The sequence below is a fragment of the Chlorocebus sabaeus genome, chromosome 11, assembly GCF_047675955.1.
Source record: "Chlorocebus sabaeus isolate Y175 chromosome 11, mChlSab1.0.hap1, whole genome shotgun sequence".
Lineage (NCBI taxonomy): Eukaryota > Metazoa > Chordata > Mammalia > Primates > Cercopithecidae > Chlorocebus > Chlorocebus sabaeus.
In genome coordinates, this window is record NC_132914.1 from 156,405 (window position 1) to 181,545 (window position 25,141).

The window sequence follows — 25,141 nt, forward strand, 5'->3', positions numbered from 1 at the left end:
TGTGAAGTGTCTCTTCTATTAAGGCCAGAGGACGTGGGGTGGTGTCTCCCTAAACTAGGGGGAAATGGCATTGTTCTGCCCTCCTCCCTGGGAAAGCTGGTGTTTCCAGGTCTCTGAACTTGGCTCCCACAATGGGAGAGTGGCTGTGGCTTCTGGAGCCCGTTTTGTGCGGGACTGACTCCTTCACTTGCTTTATTCCTCACTGTCTTTGCTGCTTTATGACGCAGGGATGAGGGAGTTGGGCCCAGGGGCCTTGACTATGCCTGAAGGACCCGATGCAGAAAACTCCTGGTGGGAAGGATGTTCCTTGAGGGCAGCTTTTGGAGTCTTTTCCTACTTTTAACTGAGAAGCAGCTATTCACATGGTTCTATTCTGCTGGTATATTTCAAAATAATTGGCGTAGAGTTGCGAAGATGTTCGAGACACCCATGATCCACTCCGGGCCAGTGCCGGGCATTGTGCTCAGATGCCTTCAGACCGCATTCACATGCCAAAGATTCTTGCTTGGTTATTCTCAAACTTATGAGAATCTAAAACGCGAGGCACGGTATGGATTTTCTTTTGAGCCCCCATGACTTTGCCTTGTATTTTGGGCATGAATGACTTCATCAAGGGGAAAGAATTTGAGGAAGGAGCCTCTGAGGCTAGGAGGGGGTGGGAAGGGGCGGGGGGAAGAGGAGGGAAAAGGCAAGGAGCTGTAGAGAGAAGAGCCAGGCTGGGGCTGGGGCATCTCCCCATGATGCTCCCCCACCCCTGGCGCGAGGCCCCAGGGACTGACTGATTTTCCCACAGGAAATGTGCATGATTGCGTGTCTGTTTTGTGGGCTGGCCATTTGGATTGAGGGAATGTCTGTGTTGTGATTCCTTATAGATTCAAAGGTTGGAAAGGTTTGTGCTCAATACAGGGGTCTCTTGGTGCGATGGGAAATGTGATCGCAGCCGCCTTCAGGGTGGGGAGAGCCCTTGAGGCCCTCAGTGGTGGCCGGTGTTGGCCTTCGCTTTCCTGGGTGAGCTGCCCTCAAGGTGGGAAGGGAGGCCGTCGGTGGTGGCCGCTGTTGGCCTTCGCCTCCCTGGGTGAGTGCTGTTCCATCCCCAGCTCTCCGACTCCTTGCCTGGCACCTTCCTCGTTGGAGACCGTGATCCATGAACTTTTTCCACGCGTGTCCTGCAGACTAGTGCTGACTGCAGGTTCAGGAGTGGTCAGAGCAGGCCAGAGGAGGCCCTCGTGATGCGAAGCTAAACGTTTAATGATGGCGCTGCTGAGTGCATGAGCCGCGTCAGCCCAAGAGTCTGGGTAAGAGGGAACCTTGGGGTGTGGAGGGAAGACTGGACAGATGGGTGCTTTCCTCGGCCCCCGGGAGCACGGCCAGGTCTGTGCTCAGACCTCCTGGTTTCTCCCATATTTCCATAAATAGCAAGGGAAGGACTTGGGGGCACCCAGGGGTATAAGCTGTGTCCTCTCGTGGCCCCAGTTGTGGCCAGTGACGTTATTCTCTTTAACCTCAGGCTTATTTTCTATAAAAACACAAAGGGACAGAAGTAGTTCAAGGGCCTCTAAAGACTTACGTAATTGTTAATAGGCCTAATTTTATGCTTTCTTATGTATTAAGAGCAAATCATGAAACAAACTCATTTCTGTTTGAAGAAATCTTTACTGCTCTCATTTTTGTGGCAAGCAGCATTGATTCTTTGCTTAGTGAGCGTTAGTGCCCTCCTGCCTAGTGCTGCTGCCTGGTGTGTCCTCGCACACACCTCTGTCCATTGGTCTCCGTTCACCTTTCCGCCTAGAATTGTAGGAGGGGTGCTGGGATCTTAGGGCTAGAAAGAAACTCTGAAGACCACCTTCAGGGGCGGCTTTTAGTCAGGGCTTCCAGAGAGACAGCCAGCCGGGTGTGCGTGTGTCTCCAGGGTGAGGCTTGTTGCAGGGGCTACAGTGTCCAAGAAGCCCCAGGACACACAGCCTGCAAGCTGGAGTCCTGGGAGGGTGTGGCTTGAAGACTTGAGAAGCGGAGGGTGCAGATCCCACCCGGGTCTGAGGAGCTGAGACCCAGGAGCACGGGCTGCAGAAGACAAATGTCACTGGCCCATCAGCCAGACAGGTGGAGTGAACCCAGTTTTCCCCGCCTTGCTGTTTTACTCGGGCCCTGGGTAGATAGGGTGGTGCCCCCCACACCGGCGAGGATGGGTCTCCACTCAGTCCAGAGGCCAACATGCATCTCACACAGAAATAATGCAGAACCAGCCATCTGGGCACCCTAGGCACGCTCAGGTTGATGCACAAAACCAACTCCGTGCGTGGCCCTGACGTCTGCGTGTTCGCATCACTCCACGCACATTACTCGGTCGTCGCCTTGGTGAGTTTGTAAGCTCATTGTGTGGTTCTGGGGCTCTTTGTCCCGGGTGGTAGTGGTAGTGATGTCATCACCACCCAGCTCAGGTATGAAAGGTGATGGCACCAACGGCTCCTTGTTTCTCAGACACTTGAGTGGGTGCTCTGTGCAGCCAGTTCCACCTGCAGCAGCATCTGTTCCCTATGCCGATTCCATTCGGAGTATGTGCCTCCCTTCTGTTGAGGGTGCAGCCTTCTTTCAGGGAAGAACTGTGTCCTGTTCGCCTATATCTCCTGTTGTGTATCTCATGGCTGAATAAGTAGCTATAGGATACCTCGGTGGCTGAATGATAAGTTCATTGGAAAGAAAACTTTATAATCTTTTTTTCTTTTTGGGATGGAGTTTCACACTCAACGCCCAGGCTGAAGTGCAATGGCATGATCTTGGCTCATTGCAAACTCTCCCTCCTGGGTTCAAGTGATTCTCCTCCCTCAGCCTCCCAAGTAACTGGGGCTACAGGCGTCTGCCACCATGCCTGGCTAATTTTCGTATTTTCGTTAGAGAAGGGTTTTCACCATGTTGGCCAGGCTAGTCTTAAACTCTTGACCTCAGGTGATGCACCCACCTCGGCCACCCAAAGTGCTGGGATTACGGCCATGAGCCACCACACCCAAGAACTTATTACCATTTTTTTAAAAATCATAATGGGCTTGTTAAATGCTTACATTAATGTTTATTTTTAAAAATGTTATCTGTGACCTTTTAGCTTTTCATAGCACTTCTCGTGTGAGTATTTAAAAAAGGCCCTTTAGTCGTGGGGGAGAAGCGGTTATCCCTTTCAGCAGAGGGAGATGGAGGAACAGGCCCTGGTGGGTCTGAGCACAGGCAGTCACCCCAGCCTTGGTGCTTGCTTAGGTCTGTTCTCCGTTCACCGTAGCCACATCCACTCTCATTGTCAGCTTAAAAATAAGCTTTTTCCTCTTTCTAATCAGAACAGTTAGTTTGTTAACCATCACGTTAAGGTGTCGAGAATGATGGCTTTCAGGCCTCAGATATGACACAAGTAATAAATGCAGCTGACCCTGAACCACATAGGTTTTGAGCTTCGAAGGAACACTTATGTTAATTATTTTCCAACCAAACCCTTACTGAAAACACCTGGCTTTGTGGAGGGCCGACGTTTCCTACATGCGGTTCCATAGGGTGGCCGTGGAGTCCTGTGGATACGTAGATTTGGGTAAAGTCGGGGGGTGTTCTGGAATCCATGTCCCTGTGTATACAGAGGGACAACTGCAGCTTTTTAAAAGTTTGTGTCCTGCCTTATCCTAAAACGGCTCCAAGGTGGATGCAAAATTATTTCATTGTTTTGATTTTCTTAGTGGGATATTGATGTTTATTCTTCAGTGTCTAAAATCCTGAGTGAACAGAGTTACCACTTCAGGAACAAAGCCAGTCTGGAAACACATACTGAGATATCCACCTCTTCTTCATGGTTTCACAAAAGGCCATGATCATATTTTATTCAGTAGAACTATAGGAAACTGGCAGTATTTGCTGTTTTTGGCCTACAAAATGGCAAGTGTGTACGATATTAAAAACAAAGGCTTCCTGGATGGGGAAAATAGGAATCGGTGAGAACCTGAAGTTGTCTGTCATGGCCTCTGAGTCACAGGTAAATAAACCTGCGTGAGGGGAAGTTGGTTGTACAGTATTTTCCTTCTGTTTTGAGACTGTCAGAAAAAGGTCAGTTCCATTGCGTTGGGTCCCTTTTCCTCACCTTTGCTGCATAGGGGATTTGCCATTATACTTCTTGTTTCCAGTGCCCAAGAGGCTGATGCCACATAGAAGACCTGCAGGTCGGTGGATGTGAAACAGGCATCGGACACGCTGTGCACCTTGGGACGCATCTGAGAAGTGCGTGCTTGCGGCAGGTCTGAGGTGAGGGCGTGTTCCATCTCCTCTCCCTTCTCTGGCTTTGCAGGCCTTTGAAGTTGGTCCTGGAAAGTGAAATTAGTTAATGCTGATTTAAGCTCCAGGTCAAAGTCGGGGGGCCGAAGAGACCCGCCCTTCACTAGGGGTGTGAAGCATTGGACCCTCCCATCAGGAGGCAGCAGGTACTCGAGAAAGCCCCACATGCCCTCCAGTTCCCTTATGTTGAAATTTTTTGTACTCGGCCATGCCGGGTCATTTTGGGAGGTAAATGGGGCGTTCACATGGGGGTGTGCAGTATTGTTAGGTGTCAGGTGTGAGAGTTGAATTTGTAGAAGCTGTGCGGATAGGAAAGGGCGTGGCAGGGAGTGCTGTTTACAGGGAGCAGATTTAACGTGAGGTCTGTGCTCTGCCTGGGTCCATGTCTGACCGGTGTCTCCCAGTCTGCAACAGGACGTTCACGTGACTCGGCGCCATCGTCCCACTCTGTGTAGACGTCTGAGGATCTGTCTGCAGCTGCTCTGTGAGAATGAGTTGTGATAATTAACTGAGAAACAGTGAACAAATCCTGAATTTGTTAGCACTGGTTCCACGGCCACTTCTGCCGTGGTTGGAGTCATTCATAATAAAGTCTGCTGGACTCCTATGCAGAGCTCTGAATTTCAGAGGCCCTTTAACTTGGCAGCTAACCAGCCGCTTCCTTCAGAAGACATTTGAGTCCCCTTTACCTACCAGGGTGACTCTGGGAGTTTGAAGATGAGTGAGACAAGCCCTCCATGTCTTGTGGATTTTGCTGTCCAGAGGGGAGACAGATGTGGATGGTGAAGGGGGCCCTATCAGAGGTCAGCACATGTCAGTTTTGTTTCTTCAGCACTTGCTATGTTCAGGCGGTGCCCCGGGCCATGTGTAGAGCATCTGGGGACCCTGCCCATGGCATCCCAGGCACAGCTAACATCTGTGCCATCTTCGTACTTGGCCTGAGTTTTGGGGAAGTACCGAGGATGGCTTCTGCCTTTGCTGGAGAGAGTTGGAAGTCAGGGCAGCCCTCCACAAGGAGACGATCGCCAGCTGATTCCTCAAGAAAGAGAGGTGGTCCCCACATGGGCAAAGCAGGGCAGCATGCACAGACCTGGGTGTGGGGTCTGGGGCATGTGCATCTGAGTGGGGTCTGCTGGGAGACAGCAGGGGTGAGGTGTGAAGGCAGTTGGAATTGACAGGATAAATTATCACTAAGGCGATGCTGGGAAAACATAAAATTGGGACTCTCTGGGGTAAACGTGGACTTAGGGTGACCCTGGGTGTGGGTGTTTTCAGGCTCTGAAGGCAGAGATTTAAGAAATTGGGACAGAGCTGAGCCCCAGATGAGGATGAAGACCACCCTTGGGATGTTAAATGAGACAGGGGTGGAAATCCAGTGAATATCCTGAGGTCAGTCCAGCAGGAAGGCAGCAGAGGAGACCAGTGTCCTCAAAGGCCCCTTGGGCCTGTCTCTCAAAGTGCTGGGATTACAGGCATGAGCCACTGCTCCCTGCTGATACTTTTAAAATTTCTAAGCTACTCTCTCTCATACCCACTCCCGTATTTATTTTTTTTAGACCAGGTTTATGGCTATATTTTTTCCAAGGGAATCAAAAAGTTACCTGTTTGAAGTACAAATAACACCGTGTTTAAAAACCGAAAATGCTAATTTGCATAGAAGTTTCCAAATACCCAGTTGGTTTGAGCCTTGCATTGCAGTGTCACTACCTGCTCTTAAATTTCTACATGATGTATAGATAGCGAGGCAGGGGGACGGCTCGTACATCTTCAGGTTTCGATTCTACTAACTTAGGCTATATTTTCATTTATTTTGGCACACCTGTGGGTGTGGCAAGCAATGCCAGGGTATTTATTTTGAAGCTTGTCCAACAACAGTTGGGAAGATTTTCCCTTTTTTAGAATTTTCATAGTAATAGTTATAATTTACAAAGAATTTAAAATTGTGTAGTCATTATTTTGCTTTTTTTCTAGATGTGCCCCAAAACAGGATTGCTAAATATCATTCTACATCACAGGATTCAGAACAGTACCCTTTTGGAGCAGATGCCTGTAATCGAGGAATTCCGCCTAGTCAGTTCACTTTAAACGTGTTTAAAGGCCGGGCGCGGTGGCTCAAGCCTGTAATCCCAGCACTTTGGGAGGCCGAGACGGGCGGATCACGAGGTCAGGAGATCGAGACCATCCTGGCTAACACGGTGAAACCCCGTCTCTACTAAAAATACAAAAAACTAGCCGGGCGAGGTGGCGGGCGCCTGTAGTCCCAGCTACTCCGGAGGCTGAGGCAGGAGAATGGCGTGAACCCGGGAGGCGGAGCTTGCAGTGAGCTGAGATCCGGCCACTGCACTCCAGCCTGGGAGACAGAGCGAGACTCCGTCTCAAAAAAAAAAAAAAAAAAAAAAAAAAAAAAAAAACGTGTTTAAAAGGTTTTCTTTATCCTAGTTGGCACCTGTGGCTATAGTTTGTTTTCACTGCTGAGGAATATTCCACGATGGAAACCGTAATTCATCTGTTTTTCATATCGGTGGACATTTGGATTATTTTGGGAGGGTGTGTATGTCTATTCAGCCTTCATTTTTTCAGGATTTTTTGTAGAAGATAATGTAACAGTGTAACATCCTCTGGTACCGAGCCAACACGAACCCTGATGACAGCCACACAGACTCACACACAGACTCTCAGGCCTTGTTACCAACGCACAGAACCATTTTCTTAAGTTGAAACACAGTAGCAGAACCTGAAGCCATGTGAACGGGTCCTCCGATCTTACACTTGGAATTCACTTTTTATTACTATGTCTGCCAATTAGGAAGCATATCAATTATACAGAAAACTGAGAATGTAAAATTATACGTTTATAACAGAAAAAACCTTATTTAATACCCCAGAACATATGGCTATGTTTTTCCCTCATGCCCCACCACTGTTTTCTTTGCTTGAAATGGGAAATGACACTTGAAGGTGGTTTTCTAGCGACTGTTAGCCTGGCATAGTTCTTCAGAGACAGAGGATGTAAAGCACATGGAGAATTTCTGTTTGTGGAATGTGATTTCCCGGTCACCTCATTCAGGCTGCCACCGCCTTCCCTTCTGGTCGCCTGCACCGTGGGACGTCTGAGGAGGTCCCTGTTTCATCCTCTGGAAATTCTGAAAAGGAAGGAGAGGAGGGCGTGCAGGGTGTGGTGCATTTGTGTTGGTCCTTCGAGCTTTTATTTGGAGTCTCGGCTGCCTTGGTGGTTCCTGCCTTTATGTCCCTAGCTGGTGGCTTCGTCCTTGTGTCTAACTCACAAGCAGACAGATGGAAAGGGAAGTTGTATTCAGCCAACAGCTTGATCTTATTCTCAAGGCTCAAATCAACTAGGTATTTGGAGACTTCTGTGCAAATTGGCATTTTTGGTTTTTAAACATGGTGTCTTATTTGTACTTGAAATGGGTAACTGGTTCTCTGGGAAAAAAGTATAGCCATAAAGCTGGTTCTTTAAAAAAAAAAAAAAAAAAAAGGGAGTGGGTGTGAGAGAGTGGCTTAGAAATTACACCAGTAATGGTTGGGCCTGGTGGCTTACTCCTGTAACTCCAGCACTTTGAGAGGAGGAGGCAGGTGGATCCCCTGAGGTTAGGAGTTCCAGACCAGCCTGGTCAACATGGTGAAACTCCGTCTGTACTGAAAATATGAAAATTAGCCGGGCATGGTGACAGGCACCTTGTAATCCCAGCTACTTGGGAGGCTGAGGCAGGAGAATCACATGTACCCGGGAGGCAGAGGTTGCAGTGAGCCGAGATCGCGCCACTGCACTGCATCCTGGGAGACAGAGCAGAAATTCCATCTCAAAATAGAGGGGGGGGGGGAAACACCGCAGTAATGGAAACCTGGTTGCGTCATTTGTGATGGAGATGGCGGATTATTTCCTTTTTAGTGACAGGATGAATCGGATATGTTTGCAGTATTGATCTTGACAAGGGAAATGGTGAGAACCAAACGTGCCGCCCAGCTTGGGCCTTGCCGTTGGCAGAAGACCGTGGCGGGCAACAGACTGGAGACTCGGAGACCGAGGGAAGAATTCTCACGCTGTGACGCTGGTGCAGTGTGTGCTTCTGGACTCCTGCTGGAGGGAGCGGCCCCTTTGCCTTGCAGGCTTTGGTGCAGTGGAGACCTTAGGACCTGCCCCTCCTGGCACACCTGTGGGTGTGGTGAGCAGTGCCAGGGCTGAGGCACAGGTGCTGAGCCCGGAATGTGGGATGGCAGAGGCTGCACACGCCGGCAGGCGTCTGCTCCAGCAGCCGGGGGTTTCCGCAAGGGGGTGGGGGTTGGTTTTCCTCCTTGAATTTGGGTGGGGAGGGTGTCCTGGGGTGCTGTGTCTGCACTTGTGTTGCTCTGAGGTCAAGTTGTGGCCCCGAGTCCCTGTCCCTCTGCCAAAGTGAGGGTTTGCCCATTTTTAGGTCAGATTTCCCTTGGGTCCGGGTCTCTAGGAGTGGGGCGCATTCCAAGGGGGCGTGAGCACGGTGGACGCGCGTGGGCCTCTTCCTCTCCCCTCAGCGACTGGGCTGTGTGTGAAGAGCTGCCCAGCGGAATCACCCTCCTGCCTGGTATTTCATTCACCAGAAATTGTTCTCACTGTGGACTCTTGAGTCAAATGTAATCCAGGAATGGAACGTCCTGTTGCTGGATGCCACACACAGCATCAGGAGCTTAGTTGGGGATTATATGATCTTACCCCACACCTTAAAAGTAAAGACTATGGTTGTTACACCCAGATGGCCTGAAGTAACTGAAGAATCACAAAAGTGCAAATGCCCTGCCTGGACTTAACTGATAACATTCTACCAGAAATAAGTGAAAATGGCCGGTCCTTGCCTTAAGCGATGATTTTTTGTGTGTCTGTGTGAAATTCCTTTTCCTGGCTCATCCTGGCTCAAAAAGCTCCCCCACTGAGCACCTTGTGACCCCCACTGCTGCCCGCCAGAGAACAAGCCCCCTTTGACTGTAATATTCCTTTACCTATCCAAATCCTATAAGACGGCTCCACACTTACCTCCCTTCGCTGACTCTTTTCAGACTCAGCCCGCCTGCACCCAGGTGAAATAAACAGACATGTTGCGCTCACAAAGCCTGTTTGGTGGTCTCTTCACACTGGCGTACATGACAATAGTTAAGGGGATACTGAAGTCTTTGGCAGCTCCAAGAGCTTTTTCAGTTTGTGTCAGGACATTTTAGGCAGAAGGAAAAGCTTGCTAAGAGAATCTTACAGAAATGTTTGGTGTAGTGCCATTAACCCGTGGAATAAATGTGTAACTTTCCATGGCGGACCTCTGGAAAGAGATGCAGTTTGAGTGCACCCTGGCCTGCTCGCTACAAGAATCGGCCGTGTCACCCCGCTTTCCGTGGGTCTGCAGGTGTGCGTGGTCCATTGCCCTGCACTGTGGCCATGGAAGGGAAGATGATCTGGAATGCTGGCGACAGTTATCGGTGTGTGTTGATGTGTGCTGCTTTCTACAGGGGAGAACATTTCTGTTTAATAAACGTCTCATCACGATGATGACTGCAAGATATTTGAGTCTCATTCAATAGTGTTTCTGGGTTCCTTCTGTTTTTAATCTGCTTTCTAGCACTAGTCAAGTGAAGACATGGAAAGTAAATAACCCATCGAACTTGTAGAGACATGGTGTTGTGTAGGAGCAGACTGTAGCCTCTGGCTGTTTAAAGATTGTAGTAAACCTCTTACCTGGCATGGTCAGGGTGTAAATTATCTTGTTTAATTGAAATGTGTATGAGTCAAAGCTGGCGCCTGTATTGTTGATGAAATACCAGATTTTAAGGGAACACGTCAATGTGCCATAAGATACCAACAAAGTTCCTCACTGAGGTTTGGCGCGGGTTCGGAAGAGCTGGGCCTTAGGTCACCAGGGTCGTCTCTGGGAGCAGATGCTCAGTGTGGGCATTAGTCACTTAGCCTTTCCAGAGCCGAGGAACAGCTCTCTGTGATGGTTTTTGGAACCTGTATTTTGAGTCAGTTTGTCCCACTTGACTTGAAGTTGCCGTGCAATTTCAGACCTTTGCCTCCACCGTGCGCTCGTTTTCTTGTCCCCTGATAACTGCCTCGGTTGACCCGGCCTGACATTTGAGCCTCGTCGTTCAAGGACACAGGCTCTGCGGTGGGGCCAAGGCCGCGACTCCGGCTTGCACAGTTCCTTGCCTCTCACCATGACTTACCACATCACTCCCGGGATCTCCCGTTTAGAGGAAGAGTGTCCCTTTCCTGCAGGCCCTGTGTGGTGTGGAAACCACCCCTACCTACCTTTCTTCTGTTTGAACTGTACTGTGAAGCTATTTCTGTTCTAGTCAACCGTCAGAATTTAAGGAACAGTGATTTATGTAACTTATCACACGCTTCTCAGCAGTTCTTTATGAATTTCATTCTGCTGTGAAATTATTGCAGTTTTCATGGCTATGCTGGTCTCATGTTGTGGCCCTTGAAATGAATTCCCTTCCCCATTGTGTGTTAAGGTTGTGCCCGGGAGCTGTTGAGGCCTCTGCTTAGGGCAGTGGCTTTGCTCTCCTGACAACAGGAAAAATCTTATTTAGAGCATTTCTAATATGGTTTTTGCTTCCAGACAGAATTCCTTTTTTCACAGAGACAGCCACTAAAGTCACAAATTATGCTCAGGATGGACACACGAGTCAGCTGACAGAGTGGAGTCCAGAACAGATCCAAAGACGCAAAAGCAGTTCAGTGGAATTTGAGTCTTTTCAACAAATGGTGCTGGAATTATGGGACAGCCGTATGCAAAAGAGTGAAAACAGGGAGAAATTCCTGTATGAAAATTAAGGTGGACCATAGCCCTGAATGTAAAATACCAAACTACAAAAGAAAGGGAAATTGTGGAGACCGAGGGTGAGAGCTCTTAGCCACACCGTGATCCATAATCAAGGAAGAAAACAAGTAGGTAAGACTCATCAAAATTAAACTTCTAATATAAAAGACACCCCTAGGGAATTGAAGAGACACATTTTTGATAGACGAGAAGAATTCTGTGAACCATGCAGCCGGCAAAGGACTCATATCCAGAATGCACAGGACTCCCACGGCTCATGACAGAGAACAAACCACCTGACTTAAAAGCGGAAGAGACATGAACAGATGCTTCGCTGAGAAGGATGGGAGGATGGCCCGAAAGCATCTGAAATGACTTTCAGCGTGACTGGTTGCACCGAGATGTGCACTGAAGCCGCAGTGAATTTGTTCACACCCCTGTGGAGCGCCTGACTAAGGTCTTCCGACAGCCCCAGGTGCTGGTGAGGACAGGCAGTCAGGACTCCTGTGCGATGCTGGGGTTCAGCACGGTTCAGACAGCTTGGCGGTTTCTTACAAAACTGAACTCACACAAACGTGGGGCCCGGTGACCCCAATCCTGGGTATTTACCCTAGAGAAACAGAAGCTGATGTTTAAGAAAAACTGTGCCCAGATGTTAATAGGGCTGTCTATAGTTGCCCAAAACAGGTTACAATGTGCCACAGCCATACGTGGAATAATATATACCCAGCAGCCCCGAGGCCTGGCTGTTGATCACAGGACACCCTGGGTGCACCTCCAAGCACGATGCCCAGGAAATCGTGATTTTGCGAGTGTTTTGCGACAACACTTGCAAAAGACAGACCCGGGGGATGGGAGAACACAGAGAGGGTGGTTGCTGGGAATGGGAGGGTATGATTATGAGGCCCCGTGAGTGGGTTTGGGGCTGTTGGACTGTTTTGCTTGTGTGATGATTATGGGAATACTTGTGCCGAAATTCACAGAACTGAACACTGTCCACTTTACAGTAATTTTTAAAAGGTGGTAATATGCTTATTTTCAGTACTGTTTTTAATGGACGATGGAGTTTGCAGATGATTTGTCAGGGCAAGCCTGTCTCAAGAGTTTGTAGACGATTCGTTAGGGGCCTGTCTCAGGGCCCTTGGGTTGGGTTGGGTTGGGTTGGGTTGGGTTGGAAAAGCCTTCCCTGTTGCGGGCAGTAGTATGGGGCATGGAAAGGATATTGCCAAGGAAACACGTAGAATCCTTTGAGGAAACATGTATTTCTAACTTGCTATAAGATAGAATTGGAAATTGTAATGGTTTTGTTTTCTAGAGTCTTGGTGGAATAGGGAAGACAGTGTAATAAAAGCTAATTTTGAAATGAAGAATTTTAAAGATTTTCAATAGCAATAGCTCTAGGAAGTCACCCTGGAAATGTTTTTAAAGATGTTCAATAGCAATAGCTCTAGGAAGAGTCACCGTGGAGTTGCTTCTTGAGTATTGGTTTCCTAGCTGTATCTTCCGACTTTCATTTTTAAGTTTTGCTGTGAGTTGAGGATGTGTGGGAATAGTCATCCCCAGGTGTTGGGTAGAAGTGGCCCTGCAGGGGGTGTGCATGTGCCCCGAGGCCTGAGGCACTGTTTCAACCTAGCTTGCAACATGGGGACTCTTGTCAGTGGCTGGAGTAAGAGTACCAGCCTGGCAGGCTGGGGGAGCCCCGGGGTGGTCTGGGCACTGTCCTCCCTGCCTGCAGGATGGCAGCTGGAGGAGCTTGAAGGCTACCTGCCTCGTGGCTGTCAGCGCAGCAGCCCCTCCTGGCCCTGGAGCAATCTTTGGGTCCATAAGTCTCTGCGCCGGGACTTGCCTCCTGGGACCTCCACCACTGTCCTGAGGGCCCTGGTGCCACTTTCCCGGTGGGACCCAAGCCTCAGGCAACTGCAACCCCAGATTCAGTTGCTTTCCCTGCCGTCTCATTGCAGCACGAGTGCTCACCTCACTCAATGTAGAGCCTCAGGTTCCTTCAAGATCCCCAGAGATGGAATCTCCCAATTTAACAAGATAGTTGGTGACAAGATTTGAGCGACACTGATTTAACTCAGCTTCCAGAGTTTAAGTTCCCAAGACACAGTCCTGCTCCTTCCCTGGCCTCATCCTGTGTGGCTGGTGTGGATGCGGGGTTTCCGGAGGGTGCGGCTGAGGCAGGTCAGCAGCAGGGGGACGGCTCATTATTGATCGCTCAATGCCTTGAGGATAACTAGAATTAATGACTTTTATAGGGCTGTAGTTTTGGAGTATATATATGTGCGTGTGTGTGTGTGTATATATGTGTATATATGTGTGTGTATATATATATATTTTTAAACGATGGTGGACACGGTTATCACTGCATTTTTCTGACATGAAACTTGGAGAGCAGAGGGTTTAGGAAACTCCTGAAGCCACACTGTCAGCGGGAGCCGGGCGGTCTGGCCTTAGAACTCACGCTGGTCGCCCCTCCCTGCCACATTGTGGGGTTTTTCCTGCTTCTGGGCAGCATTTGATAGCTTGTGAAACAAGACCAAGACTTACTATGAGTGGATATGCCATTATCTGAGATCCAGAACGTTTCCTGGACCTGGCGTTGCCGATGTCACGTAAGGGAAGGTAAAAACATTTTCATTGTGGTCACTGGGGCTCCTGAAATGGTATTTTTCCCAGTGAAAGTTTACTCATAAAAATCTTTTAACTCAATACTATGTGAACAGGAAGAAATGTGTTGGGCTCTAGTTAAATGTCTCAGAGCCACAGAAGTAAATGAGGGCACCTTCCGAGCACAGCCTCCCGGAGGAGGCCAAGGACGTTTGTCTGGAGGGTTTGCCATGAAGTAGGACTTGGGCAGGGCTGGTCTGCCTAGGGAGGCCTGTGCCATGATGTAGGTTAGTTGAAGTAGTTGAGGGGTGGTGGCGTGAGGTCGGTGGTCCCCGAGGAAGCCCCTAGCAAGGCTGGTTTCCGTGGGATGGAAAACTGCCGTTCAGTGGCTTTAATCCTGGCTTCACGGGTCTGATATACAATCCTGCACTTGGATACTTGGATCCCAGCCAGGTCAGATGGCCCTGAAAGGACATTCGGACTGTGACGGCTGCACCCATTCTCAGCATCTGTAGGGTCTCCTATGTATGTGTGTGTTTCCATTTTCTCTCAGCACAATTTCTCCCAGTGAAGTCGTGAGAAGTAGAAGGAAAGGTGGAATGAAGATGTGATTGAGGAAAGTGTGGTGTGGTCTTCGACCTTATTTTGCTTTGGTTGGTGCTCAAGAACTCCACCTGACCTCAGAACTGAGCGTTTCTGCCAGGAAGTCCTGCCTTTTATCCTGCCTCAAGGCCTGTTGAGACACTCCAAGAAGCTTCATTAACAAATTGCCTTTTCCTTTTACAGCAGTTGGATATATTTGCAGTAAAACAAAGGAATAACCCCCCAATATGGTGATGAAATGCGTTTAAGTATAGATAACATTCAGTCTTGAAGGGCCTGGGATTTTAATCATCTTTGGGTCATGTAACAAGTGGTGTCGGTGATTAAAATCTCCTGACAGCTTTGTTCTGCCACGTTCCTCAGTTTTGAATGATGATCTTCCTGGTTGTACCTTGGAGGGGCGTTTGTGTCAGTAGAGAGCAGAGTGCTGGTTCCCAGAGGCTGGGAAAGGACAGAGGTGAGGCCCCTGAAGGACACTGGTCTTCCTGGTTTAGGGATTTGGGGCTCAGTCACCTTCCTGGGTCCGTGTAAATTATACCCAGGATCATTTTCACTCGCCCCACTTTAGTTGAGCATTGGAGCTTCAGGATATGTGTGCCCACGTCACCTGGGCCGTGATCCTGGAGTTGGGTGAGACTGATTCCCAGGTTTATAGAATTACTCTGGGATTATTGAAAACAGAAGCACTTGAGGCATTCATAATGCTATTTCCTGAACATAATTTATGTTCAGTTCTTCAGAAACATTTATCTGAGGAAGCATCTATAACTTTTATTTTCTGCCACTCAGTGCTAGAAAGAATTGTGCAACACTCAAGTGAGTGGCATTATTCCTCTCCCTCCACCATGCAAGCAAGATTAAAGGTACCTCTGGCTCCCCTCAATCTTCTCATCTGCGGGGCGCCTGGCGTGGCAGTGTGCTGCCTTCCGTCTTCCTTTTGGGGAGAATTAGTTGTGTTTGTGTGTACTGCTCAGCTCAGCGCAGTTGTGTGGGTGAGGAGCTTGGATGCTAGGTGACCCTCCCAGGCCTGCCTCCCACCTCCCTAGGCCTTGTTCTAAACTGACAGATAAACAATGTGTTTTGGAAGAGGACAGCAGCAGGGCAGGAGAGAGTTTGTTCAGACTTTCTCCTTGCACTGACCTTTGAGCCTTCATCCAGCTTGGGCACTTCTACAGAGCTGCGTTTGTGTGTTGCAAACCATTCCCTCCCAGTAACTGTGCTTTCAGAGGTTTGGAAATGTGACTTAACTCATCTTCAATTTAAAGCATACTATTAAATTTTAGTGTTGAAACTGATGTATTTTATGGCCTTTATTTGATTTCTCTTGATTTTTTTTTTCCCCATATGAGACATAGCATCTTAAGGGAGACAGCCTGGTGTTGGCCGCCTTTCCTAAGGATGGAAGTGAATTCTGAAAGCCCTTTATGTAGGCAGCAAAAGAATCAGGGAATCGTTATTATACCTATGCCTGTCCATGTAAAGCGAGCACGACTCATAAGCAGAAAAAAGTGCAGCCCGGGGGCAAGGTGAGCCCTAATGCTGCCTGTGCCTCGCCTCCCTGCCATGAGGAACGGAAGTGCAAGCGCAGGTGGTTGAGTTAGCCTCCAAGCCCAGCCTGCGCCCCCCTCACATCCCTCTGCATCTGCAGGGGCACAGGCCGTGCTGCCACACCTCGCTCAGTGCCAGGGCTGATGCGTCAGGAACAGGGGGTACTGTCCGCCCCTTGCTCAGTGCCAGGGATGATCTGTCAGGATCCCTCGTGCTCATCTGGTCCTCATGTCTTCATCACCAGCCTCCTGCTGGTAATGGGCTTGTTATTACCTTGGTATGGGTAATAACATACCCATACCAACGTATGTAATAACATACCCATACCAAGCTGTTGTGGGGCGGTGCTCAGTCCTCCGAGGGAATCGGCCCTTAGCCGATTCATATTCAACAGGATCGGGAAATGGGTTCTTGTTCCCTGTCCTGGATCCCAGGAAGCCCTTGCCCTGGACCCTGTCATGCCCGGGGTCTTCCTGAGAAATGCTGGTGCCACTGGAGCACAGCCCGACCCCCTCCAGTTTCTCCGCTTTGTAACTGCACTTGTGTTTAGCAGGTCTTCCAGGACTTAGACGCTGCTTGGTGTGAGCCAGGTTTTGTGTGGAAAGGGGACAGATCCGAGCCGGCAACCAACCAGCCCAGAACCATCTTTTACGCTTCCAGATTCTGTGTCCAAAAACTCACCCGTGGACATTGAGGGTGATGCATTTCTGCTCCAAGACATCTGTGGACTCAGCTGGAGGGATGGAAAGGATGTGGAGCCTCTTCACTCCTGGCCTGGGCTCGGACCTGCTGTGCAGCCTCTCAGTGGCATCAGGGCCCCCTTGTGTCACAGTGGCCTCGGGTTGGTGGCACTGCCCCAGGAAGTCCCAGGCTTCATGATGTCCAGGCTCCCCTGGCATGGTGGCCTCAGGTCGGTGGCACTGCTCTGACGGACGTCCCAGGCTTCATGATAGTAGGGCCTGCTTGTGCCATGGCAGCCTCTGGATGGTGGCACTGCCCCAGAGTGTCCCAGGCCCCAAGGCCAGTGTTCCGTCCAGCGAAGGGAAGTTGTACTGTAAGGTCTAGTCTCGGAAGATGCGTGGGGTCCTATCCTTCAGAGCGGTCCTGCACTCACCACAAATCAAGCCAGGGGAGGCCCTGCCAGAATTTGCAGCTGTGTTTCAGGTTGTTCCACAAGGCCTCTTTTATTTTGGGCTAGTCAGGTATATAATTCTTATTCTCTGGTTTTTTTGAGACAGGCAAAAAAAAAAAACCTTTTTGTTGCCCAGGCAGTGGTGTGAGCATAGCTTACTACAGCCTCAACCTCCCAGGCTCAAGTGATCCTCCTGCCTCAGTCTCCTGAGTAGCCAGGACCCACAGGCACATGTTCCACATGTCCCACATGTCCTCATGCCTGACTTATTTTTGTATTTTTTGTAGAGATGGAGTTTTACAATGTTGCCCAGGTTGGACTCAAACTCCTGGACTTAAGCAGTCCAGCTGCCTCAGCCTCCCAAAGTACTGAGATCACAGGCATGAGCCACCGTGCCTGGCCAAGTGTGTTTCTAATTTCAAAATTAAGAGGACCCAGAGTCAGTTAATTACGTCTCTACTGGAACATGCTGCTTATAGTACATTAGGAAAAATCATCCAGAACTTGGAAAAGGAGCTGGACAGACACAGCCTTTCGAGGTTGTCTGATGAACCCCTGGGGTCTTTAACCATCTGGAGGGATGTACCATGTCAGACTCACTGTTGTCAACCAGCTGAAGCCCAGGTTTCATGAGGTTATGTGTCAACTTGTAGTCCTTTCTCTGGCAGAGATGCGAGTGACTTCTGCTCAGTGAGAGGCTCATCTCAGGGACTTCATGGCCTGAGGGACGGCAGCCTGTTTGAGCTGATCGAGCAATCTCGCGCTACCCTTCTTTTCTGAAACGCCTATGAGTTTCACACTTTAAAGACGAGTTCTCACACGGTCTTTAAAGCGGCTTCATGCCCGCGCTCCTTGGTAATGATTGAATGCTTTTTATGACCCCTTGTCCCCTTTCTTTGGGGTGTTCCAGTCTCAGTTCTCATGATGTGTTCTGCTTCTGCAGGAATTTCTGAAGCTGCTGAGTGTAGAAAGCACTGAGGAGGCTGTGCTCCCACCCCTGTGAGTCTTCCAGGCATGATCCTCTCCCCTCGGCGAGGCGGCGTCCATGGCACACCGAGGAGGCTGTGCTCCTGTCCCCCGTGAGCTTTCCAGGTGTCCTTGTCTCCCCTCCAGGGGGACAGGAGGAACCTTTCAAACCCTTCTTAAACTTGATTTCATGTCTTTGTTTTAACAGATTTCTTTGCATCTTCTCCCTTATCCAGAAGTGAGGGTGAACGCTGAGTTATTCACGGGAGTCAAGAAACCACACGCAGCCCAAAGTGACGTTTGTTTCCCTGAAATGATTTGTGTGTGTTCACCTTAAAATGCAACTCAGTAAAACAGGTGTGTTTTGAGGAATGACTTTAAATTACTCAGGTAAAAATGGGACAGTTAAATTTCATCATCTGTGCGGGTGTCCACAACCCCCTTCTGTGATTGCTTGTGAGTTTGTGACTTGTGGTTATTTTTGAAGAAAGAAAATCTGTTGCTGAGGACTTCGAAGGGTGTGCTGGGATTGTGTAGGGTGGACATCGGGGGCTTCAGTGTGTGGCTTCCTTGAAGAGGTTCAAATTCAGGCTGAGCGTCCCTACTCCAAAATGCTCCGAAACCTGAAACATTCCGAGCTTCCTTGTGACGCTCGAAGGAGATGCTCTTCGGAGCACTTTGGATTTCAGGCTGGGGATGCTCAACTGGAAAGTGAAATATTGCAAGACCCTTCTGGCCCCAGGAGGTTGGATGAGGACATGTGGCCTGTGCCGGGCATCCGTGGCGTGCGAGGCAGCCTGGGCTCGCTGAACTGGTTTTTGTAGGAGCCACAGAAGGGAAGGAGGGTCAAAGTGGCCACGCCTGGCTCCTCAGAAGGCTGGACCAGAAGGAGGTGGGCGCAGAGGGCAGCAGCGGAGTCCCCAGCGTCCGGGGCTCCTGTCCCTGGTGGAGTTGAGAGCCTCCTCTAGTTGTGGCCTCTGCCCTGTCAGCAGCCACTGAGGCCTGAAGGGAGAGGGGGCTGAGGAGAGGAGGAAGGATAGGCCTACTTTTGGAGAGGGCCAGCATCAGCCTGTGCTAGCCTCGTGTGTTACTCCTGCATCCAGGGTGCATGGCCGTGCCTCGTGGTGTAGCGGTTCCCGGGATGCACAGCGCTTTTGTCTGCAGTAACGGCTTTTTCTCCGACCCTTGGAGGCAAGTTACCTTTTTCCCCAGTGAAAAGAGGTAGAAAATCTTATAGAAATGCATTTGCTCAAATGTCTATTTTCCGATAAGACATGGTCGCTTAGGCTAAATCTTTGGGAGGTCAAGGCAGGAGGATCACTTGAGGCCAAGGGGTTCAAGACCAGCCTGGACAACATAGCAAGACCCCATCTGTATTACAGAAAAGTTAGCTGAGTGTGGTGGTGCGTGCCTGTGGTCCCTGCTACTCTGGAGGCTGAGGTGGGAAGATCACTTAAGGCTACAGTGAACTGCGATTGCTCCACTGTACTCCAATCTTGGCAACAGAGCCAAGACCCAGTCTCAGAAAGAAAAGTAAAAAAAAAAAAAAAATCCAGAAATGTCATTTTCTTTTTAAATCATCCCAAAAGAAAAATCAGTTTTTTTCTAAGAATGTAAAGGGAAACTGATACGATTCTTTCCTTGCATTATTTCTCCTTTTCAAATATTTACAGTAGTCCATCCACATCGTCTCTCATCTCATTACAAAGCAACAGGTGTCTTTGAGGTTAGTGGTGTTTCTCTGTGTCGCACCTTGGAGAACAGCGAGCATGAAACCTCTTACCACGATCGTGCACACCGTTTGTAGTCCCAATTAAAATCCTCTCCAGAGACGCCTGTGCTGCTTATTATAGCAGAACTTTGGTTGTGCTGAAATGTACATTCAGCTAATGGTTTTAAGTTCATATCTGAGATGATGCTGTATAATTCCTGAAGCGTATGGGATCAGTAATGATTGAAGATAATTCTGGCTGATGTCATTTAGAGGATATTTTTCACTTCAAGTTAAAGCTTCCTTCGCCATAGTCATTTTGGGATTCATTTAACTATGTGCTTTATTTCATAGTTCAAATTTTCATTAGTCATTTCATAACATAGGATTTTGAAAGCAGATTTGGCAAAATGTTTCTAACAAAATGTTTGCTTATGACGTCCCAAGGAACAACACTCAGAATTGCTGGTAACTGTGGTACATTTTAAGACTGATGATAGAAGTCACTTGAACGGTAAGGGCTGCTTTGCGAGGCAGATGGGGTTTGAACCCTGCCCCTCCTGATACACCAGTCCTGACCCTGGCCGCCTCTCCTCTCCACTGGGAGATGAGAAGGGTGCTAGCATCCTCCTCACAAGCTGTCCTGAGAGCCCTGGACTAAGGACTGGTGTTCCTCTTGCAGGTGGCGCAGATCTGGGGGCTTGACGATATACACACTGCAGGCTGCCAGTGTCGGGGTAATCCAGTGTTATTCATAAAGGTGGGATTTGCTTTGCTCCCCTGCAGACCAGGTGCGGTGCTGCTGTTGTAGCAGGTGTGGATCCTCTTGGGTGGTCCTCAGGTGCAGAAAGAGTCACCGATTCGGATTCCCAGTGTTAGATGTGAGGGGACCATGGACCTCATGTGTTCAGAGGGGAGGAGTAAAAAGTTTTGCTTGTAATTCCAGGACTGTCTATTCCAGGAATGCCAAACCACTGGCTTTCACCTGACGCTGTCGTAGGTGACACGGTATGGAAATGAGGACTCATGTTGCCCATACCTGAGCCCAGTACCCATCTCCCTCCAGGGCCGTGGCTGAGCCCTCCTCATTTCTTTGGGTTGCCAGCCTGGGGATCTGTAAGCCCAGTGACGTCTCCGGTCTCGGCCTCCCTTCCCGTGGGGACAGGAGGTGGCTTCAGGAGACTGGTGATGAATGCCTGAATGAAGCCGACTTGTGACTGCAGTTCTGTCTAAGGGCCTCCCCGGGTGTTAGATGTCAGTAAATGACACCTGTGTGTGGATCTCATGTGATGAGAGAAACAGTGGGGGAAACCAAAGCTTGTGGAGTCTGCAGGTTCTCGACTTGGGGGTGTGTGCACCTGTGTACTTGGTGAGGGGTGTGATGTCTGGAATGAGTGTGCAGGTGTGTCACGTTTGTGCGTGTGTGGTGAGTGTATTTAGCAGGTGTGGCTGCAGTGAGCATGTTCATGTGTGTTGTATGTATTTGAGGGTGTGTGTGGAGTGTGTACACGCATCATATTTGGTGAGTGTATTTGAGGGTGTGTATGGAGTGCATACATGCGTTTGCGTGTATAGTATTGGGTGAAGGGGTGGCCTGTGTGGAGTAAGCATGCACACGTGGGGTTTCTACGTGGTCCTCCCCTGAGCCTGCTCCTGGGCCCTGCTGTCCTGGCAGCTTTACAGTTTGGTGCGTCTTTGATTCCGGAAGATTCTGGAAACAAATTCTGAAGCTGTGATCATAAACTTGCAGCCCTGGAGGACGCTGGCTCGTGGAGCCGGCACGAGAGTCTCTGTGCTGGCCTCTCCCTGGGCTGGGCTCCTCCGTCCACAGAAGAGCATGTCTGATGATTGAGCTGTGCGGGCCTGTGGCTCCCCAGCCTCGAATCAGCCCTCGGTTCTGTCCCGCCTCTGTTTTTCTTGCTGAGGGGCTCCGGGAAGTAGTGCCTGGGATGGCGTGTTCACCCTGGGGTTGCTTCGCCAGCTGCCCAGGTGCTGGCTGCCTGAGCCCTGCTGCCGTCCTGGGTGGACGGGGCTGTCGCGGGGGCATCCCTGAGCACCTGCGGGAAGGCAGGTTTAGGAAGTGCCAGAGGTGAGTGGCTTCCTCCCACACGTGATTTTCTGGAAAGTTCTGGGCCTCATATTTTTCCCTAAGGGAAGTTAGAAACTGAGTTTCTCTTTAGGGGAATGTCTTTGCAGCGTCTGTTGTTAGAATGTTCTCCAGGTGTGGAATACTCGGGGCCATGTGTGTTTGGGAACATCCGTGTCCTGAGCGAATTCAGTAGGGAATGGAGAGAGGCCTCCTGTCAGCTTGGCCTCTGTTTCCAGCTTGTTGAGGGTTGACGGCTGCTGGTATCCCAGCGAGAGTTAAACACTGGGTTGTGTGGGATGGGAATGTTTGCTGTGACAAGGTCAGTGGGAAAGCATCTAAACAAACGTTGCTGTTCTCCGGGCTCCTCGGGGTCGAGCTTGTTTTGTGGGGTTGAGGGAAAGCTACCCTTGTTCCTGTTCCTCACCATTTGAAAGGTGTCCAGGACACGTTCTTCTGGAGAGGGGATGCACGTGAGTGGGGGTCAGGTCGTAAGCTCCGAGGTTATTTGGGACCTGTCAACTGATTTCCTGAACACACAGGTGTTTGGTAAAGGTGTTCCTGATTAGCTAAAACATGTCAACAGGACGTGATAGCTGGTGGTTGTTTAAAGACTATCACAATTTTCCTGTTACTCTTTAAATGCCTGTTGAATAAGGGAAGATTCACATATTTTTCTTTTCCTGTCTGCGTACTTGATATTTTGTTTTTTGTTTTTTATGTGGGTGTGCAGCTAACAGGAATTAGAAGCAGCCTCAGCCCTGGGGAGACTTCAGGACCGCCTCAGTCAGTGCTGAAGGGAGGCAGGGATTTGGGGGCTACCTCCTCCACAGGACGGACACCAAGGGCCAGAGGTCAGCAATCTCAGTGAGGTCACACAGACGGGCACACCCAGCACCCTGGCCCATGTGCCTCTCCTTCACGTTTGTCTCTGCTCAAAGCTGCTCTCCTGGGTCATCACGGGTGATCTTTAGGCACATGCTTGGTTCTTTCAGAAGTGGTGTCTGGCTCTGGTCAGTGTGGGCCCTCAGGACTTCCATGTTTTTGGCTCACATCAATATTGGGCAGTGGTGTATGTTTGTTTTGGAGTGGTAGATCCGGTGGATTTTGGCTTTGCCAACTCATTTAATGCCTGTTCTCCTAGGCGCGGGGACCCTTTCGTAAGCCGCATATTCTCCTGGGTTCTGGGACCCTATCATAAGCCGCGTATTCTCCTAGGCGCTGGGACCCTCTGGTAAGCCGCATGTTCTCCTAGGTTCTGGGACTCTATCATAAGCTGTGTGTGCTCCTAGGCGCTGAAACCCTATCGTAAACTGCATGTGAGGGATCTCGTAGGTGCTCCTTATGATGATCCAATGCCTGACCTGAGGTGGAACAGTTGCAATTCAAAACCACCCCCCAGAAAAATGGTCTCCCATGAAACCCATCCCTGGTGCCAAAAAGGCTAGGCAACAGCTGGCCTACCAGGTGCTAAGATGTCAGTAGATTTTTGGACTTGGGCCTCAGTTGAAGAGGATTAGATTTTGAAAGGTGGGGATTCAAGGCTTCTAAAGGGCACGTTTTCATCTCCAGTGGGGCCTGGGCAGAACTGGGTAGAACTGACCCAGAAGCTGACAACTAGTCAGGCTGGCTCACTGCCTGTGTCCTGTGTGTGCAGCCTTGCTGTTTATTCAATTGTCTGGTGTTGTGGATTCCATCCACAGTTTCAGAGTAGTGGAACCCATTACTTCAAGGCTGACCTTATTTAACTTTATCAAAAAGACATGAAAATCATTTATTAAAAATCTTCCAGATACCTGTATCCTTTCTTTTCCCAGAGGCTTTTAAGTATTGCAACTTAAAAATCTTCAAAAATAACTTTAAAGGAAAACCTCTAAGTACATTTTTGATGAGCACCCTTGACAGCTTTAATATGTGAAGTAAATTCCCTTGACTTTTGTATTCCTAGAAACTCGTTCATGTTTGCAGAAGACTTCGTATTTTCTCAACAGTGGCCACTGTTCAGTGACCATCATACCTGCCGTGTCTCATTTAGAAAGTTAGATGTGGATGTATTAACTTTTCAGACGCATAAACACATGGGCTGTTTGTTTTTGGTTTTGATTTTTTTGGGTTTTTTCCCCCCAGCTGAATTCAAGAAAGGGAAACAAGGAGACCGAGTAAGTACCCGAAAGCGTCTAAGTGGCTGGGTGGGGGATCCTACTATGGTGTTGGATTGTGTTCTGCCAGACATCGCTCCTTGAAAAGCTGACCCTGAAAGGGCTGGCATTGCCCTCACCCTGGGACATTCATCTGTCTCACCAGAAAATGAAGAATCTGCCAGAGCACTGTGAGTCAAATTCAGTCAGAACTCGATTAACTAAGAGGCTTTGTCTCAAAGGCCAAAACATGAGGACACATTTTTAATTTTTAAGGAGTGCTTTATCGTGAGTCAGTCCTGATGTGTACTGCATTAGGAAACCTTTGAACTTCCACGGTCAGGCCGAGAACTCTGAGGGAAAGTGGTTGTGCCCTTCCCACTGATTTTTGTCACTAGCTTTATTCATTTCCTTAAAACCCTTTTTGTATGAGTTCTATTATAGTTTGAAAAAAAATTCACTTAGGTAGAACTGGAAGAGTTTCCGAAGTATTAATACTCATGACCCGTTCTGGGTCTCGGTATATGTGTACTCTATAAATGTACATGTGTGTATGTGGTGTATGCATACTACGTGTATTTCCACTGTGCATGTATTTACAACGTATAGGTATGTACACTATATTTGTGTCGTACACACGTGAATGCTGTAGGCATGCATGTACATGTGTATATGTGTGTATCTATGGTCACTATGGTTATATGCACACTACTTGTACACCTATCTGTTCTGCATGTGTACCTACATGCATGTATTTAATGCCATATACATACCTTTGTACGTACACCATGTGGGTATGTGCACATTATTTCTGCAGATGTATATATACATATGTGCACACAAGCATGCATGTACACTATGCACCCTGAATAAACTTCTGGATATGTACACACTAATACATACACATGCTGCATATGTATGTACAGTGTTGCATATATGTATATGCTTTATACGTTAGTGTACTGATGTACGTTGTATACATGTGCATATGTGTACACTGTGCATGTGTATGCATGCTGTAGTGCACCTACGTACATTGGATAAGAGTGTATGCTATACGCACGTGTATACATATAGCAAATAGCATACCTGTGTACATATGGATGTGCATGTGTATGCCATATGCATGTACATACAGGTTATAGTATACCTGTGCACGCTGTATGCATATAGATGGGTGTACGTACTATGCATGCACATATGTGTTAGCTTACCTATGTACATTTGCTATATGGATGTGTG

General features: G+C 48.9%; 1 long non-coding RNA gene across 1 annotated transcript in view; it reads left to right on the forward strand.

The window, feature by feature from the left end:
* The window catches only part of LOC140712719 (uncharacterized), a 36,176-nt gene extending 11,350 nt beyond the window's left edge, over window positions 1-24,826 (forward strand). Inside the window, exons 2-3 of the long non-coding RNA XR_012094417.1 lie at window positions 18,173-22,615; window positions 22,906-24,826. This is a non-coding gene — a long non-coding RNA (uncharacterized lncRNA). The remainder of the gene's footprint in view (window positions 1-18,172; window positions 22,616-22,905) is intronic.
* Window positions 24,827-25,141: the final 315 nt, after the last annotated feature.